General features: G+C 40.8%; 1 long non-coding RNA gene across 1 annotated transcript; it reads left to right on the top strand.

Annotated features, from left to right (window-relative positions):
* Window positions 1-250: 250 nt before the first annotated feature.
* Window positions 251-3,498, top strand: LOC108528288 (uncharacterized). Its single transcript, XR_001885091.1, has 3 exons — window positions 251-664; window positions 2,035-2,178; window positions 3,460-3,498. It is a non-coding gene; the product is annotated as an uncharacterized LOC108528288 (long non-coding RNA).
* Window positions 3,499-4,107: the final 609 nt, after the last annotated feature.

The raw sequence follows: 4,107 nt of genomic DNA, 5'->3' as shown, positions 1-4,107 counted from the left end.
GTCACATCTAAATGCTAAATGAGAACAGCAAATAGTTAAAGCTAACATATTACAACCCCATCTACTGCAAAGTCACTGTATCAGAAGCTAGAATTGATTTGTTTCCTCAGAACGAATTGAAAATGAATGTAACATAACGTCGGAAAAATCCCTCCTGCACTGCTAATCGGATATTGTATAATGGTTGATTGCAGCTTTGCCCTGTACTATTGCTGCCTAAATCATACATACTTACATGTTCTGGGTTCTTCCAAGAGTTTGGTGCAGTTTCAAGGACAAATGTCTTAAGGAAGCCTCTCTACTGTGCAGCAGGGAGCCTAGCTCGGATCTGATGACAAGAGCACAGTGCTAAATCTGACAACAGAGAAGGAAACTTCCTGTGTGAAGAGGAGATCTTGGAAAGTCTCAGGGTTAAAAAGGCTGCTCTAAATGTGCTGGTTGATTTGCTCCCCGGTTGTGTATACACAGTAGCAGCTGATCTGTGTTTGCAGCCCTGCAGAAAGGAACCTTTACTGAAAACCAATGGCATCACATTTCAGCGGAGCTGGTGCCAAGTGCTGGAGAGCAGAGCAACCTTTGACAACTTCACACGATTCACCCCAGCAGACTCACCACAGGTCAGAAAGGAATGTGGAAAGTATCTCCCCACCAGGTTTCATCTCAGGTATGTTAGCGCAGTCCCTGGGAAACCACACACTGTTACTGGTTGGATTCTGACAACAGTGTAAGGTATTCTCGGGACTTCTACGTAGTTCCTGTCTCTTCTGTCCTGACCTACAGTGTACTATATTTTAACAGAAGCTTTAAAATGAATCAGGATTTTTAAAAATGTATTTTCCTCTGCTTCTTATAGAAACCTTTGTATGTAAGGTTCTTCTGTTGTTCCTCAGAAATAAACTGAGGACAAAATAATGTAAGATCGGGTAGTCTGGTATCAACTTCTGCATTCTGTCTCCCAATGCAGAGGCTGGAGTTTTACCATTACCGTGTTGTCAGGGGCCATTTTAGTATTGTTCATTAGAAACTGGGGATGGCTGCAAAACTTCACTCCAACAGAACCAACTATTGTAATGAGCTATAGGGATGTTAGGAACAGACAAGCAATGAAGAACATGAAATATTCCACTGTTCAGCAGTGGAATCACCTTCTTTATTATCATCCTTAACATGGAAGATAGTGAAAATTCTAGACCTTACCAACTCTAGTAGTGAAAGTTAAGACAGAATAAGAGACAGAAAGAGAGAGACAGAGACAGAAGGTAGGGGCGGCTGCTGGTGGCAGTAACAAACTTAATCCAAGTCATTGGTTAACCACTTCATTAACTGTGAGCTCCTCACTGCCCTTGCTTTCTCTTCTGTCTCTATGACAAGTCCAGGTTATGGTATATTATATGGTATTTTCACTATTGTGCTTTTACTTCAAAGGGCAGAAATCAGAACTGACAGTTTAACAAAAGGCTACATTAAATGTGTCAGGCAGCTCAGGAGAATGTTCCCCTACTTATCTGAAAGCCAGCCCAGGAGCTGCCTGGGCAACTGGTGAATTATCCAAGGTCTTTGTTTTTCATTCTGGCCACACTATTGTTCAGGAATAATGATAATTCTCTTACATCTGAGAGTCCACATAATGTAATGAATAGACTCTGGGCTCTGGTGCCAAGTAGATCTAACTTCCTATCTCTACCACTTTCTACCTACATGAGGTTGGAGGTTGCTTAAAAATCTCTGAACTTCTGTTATCTCTTCTGTGAAATGGAGACACTACATCTACCATACACAATTTTTTTGTGAAGTTTTAAACAATAACACATGTCAAGGGCTTACCACAGCGCCTGGCATGCATGCATTTACAAACATTTACTGAGTCTCCGCTCAGAGCCAGTCACGGTGCCAGACACTGACGGCACAAAGTCAGTTAAGACATGGTCTCTACCCTCAAGTGCAGTTCCACAAGTGTTACGTATTTTCTCCTTCCCTCCTATAATTTGTGCAGTCTCTGTTTAAATGCTCTGTTTCATTTGATCCTTCCAATAGTCCTGTGAAATAGATGAAGCTACACCCAGCTTACAAATGGGAAAACTTTGGCTTGAAGAGATGAGAGTCACACAGTTGGTAAATTGCAGCCTAAACATCAATCCAATTTCTCTGATTCTGTCAATCTGTCAAGTACTCTTTAAGGTATGTATGTGTGTGTGTGTATACATATACACATATATATGTGTGTGTGTATATATACACATATATATGTGTATGTGTATATACATATGTATATGTGTATGTGTGTATATATATAAGGTATATATATATGAAGTGACCACATAGCATTCATATTTTGCCTTATTTGATATTATACTTGTTATCTTCACGGTGTCACATACACATATAATGCACTTCCCTGCAGGTAGCATAAGTCCCTTAAAGAGAGGCACTATATCTTAAAATTACTTTATATTCTCAAACAGACCTAGCATGATGTTAAAGACATTACCTGTTCAATAAATTTTCCTAAATTGAAAAAAAAAAAAAAAACCCTCAAGTTGAGTCAATTTTACTATCCAAAATCACCCTCACAGAAAGCTAGAACCCTTCAATAAATGATGGTTTGGAGGTTATATGTGGCCTTCCCGTGCTCTTGCTGTCTGTGTCATTACTTCCAAATAATTATATACATGTCAAAGTTCTTAACACGGACTCATCATCAAACTCCCTGAAGATCATTTTCTTCCTTTGTTTAGCACATATCCTGTACATTGAAGCCCTGATGAATTTTGGTAAGAGTGATTAAATATTTACTTTCTAATTCAAGCCTGACCTGAAGACATCTCTTGATTTCTGGGTCCACTCCAGTTTCTAGTTTTTGGTTGGTTAGTTGGTTGGTTGGTTTTTGTTTTTTGGTTTTTTTTTTTTTTTGAGAGGGAGTCTCACGCTGTTGCTTAGGCTGGAGTGCAGTGGCGCTATCTCGGCTCAACGAAAGTTCCGCCTCCCGGGTTCACGCCATTCTCCTGCCTCAGCCTCCCGAGTAGCTGGGACCACAGGCACCTGCCACCACGCCCGGCTGATTTTTGTATTTTTATAGAGACGGGGTTTCACCGTGTTAGCCAGGATGGTCTCGATCTCCTGAGCTCGTGATCCGCCCGCCTCGGCCTCCCAAAGTGCTGGGATTCCAGGCGTTAGCCGCCGCGCCCGGCCCCAGTTTCTATGTTTAACAGTTCACGAAGTGTAGAATTCTGTTGATCATTATCTTGTAAATCAAAGCACAGCATCCAGCAATCTGAGTAGAGTTTGCTTTTTATACATATATAATCTATACAAATAGCTCGAATTTCTTAAATAATTATTGATCTACTGCTTCGTTTTATGCATTAAAATGTAGTCCATTTCTGATGAAAGAATTGATTAGACATTTATCAGTGAATTACAGATAAAAATATTCTTTTTTTTTCTTTTTTTTTTTTTCAGACAGAGTTTCGCTCTTGTTGCCCAGGCTGGAGTGCAATGGCACAATCTCGGCTCACCACAACCTCTGCCTCCCGGGTTCAAGCGATTCTCCTGCCTCACCCTCCTGAGTAGCTGGGATTACAGGCATGTGCCACCACGCCCGGCTAATTTTGTATTTTTTTTGTAGAGATAGGGTTTCTCCATGTTGGTCAAGCTGATCTCCAACTCCCAACCTCAGGTGATTCGCCCACCTCGGCCTCCCAAAGTGCTGGGATTATAGGTGTGAGCCACCGTGCCTGGCCAAAAATATTCTTAAAAGACATGTGTATAGTGTCTAGAACTTGGATTTCAACTAATGTATTACATTCATTAGTTCTTTTTGTTTGGTTGGTCGGCATTTTTTAGAGATGGGGCCTTGTTATGTCACCCAGGCAGATCCCAACTCCAGGCCTCAAACAATCATCAAGCCTCACGCTCCCAAGTAGCTGGGATTACAGGCATAAGCCACTGGACCCAGCACTTACTGTGTGCATTAGTTCTAATCTTATACTGTGGGCATCTTTTAAAATAGAATTTATAATACTCTTTCTAAGTATTTACTACCAAACAATGATTCCTTCAGCCTTAACAAAAATCCAAGAAATTTAGATTAATAGCAACGTCATGGCA

Source organism: Rhinopithecus bieti, unplaced genomic scaffold, assembly GCF_001698545.2.
Source record: "Rhinopithecus bieti isolate Rb0 unplaced genomic scaffold, ASM169854v2 scaffold_1673, whole genome shotgun sequence".
NCBI lineage: Eukaryota > Metazoa > Chordata > Mammalia > Primates > Cercopithecidae > Rhinopithecus > Rhinopithecus bieti.
The sequence above is the reverse complement of the archived record's forward strand: the minus strand, read 5'-3'. Positions and strand labels throughout refer to the sequence as shown.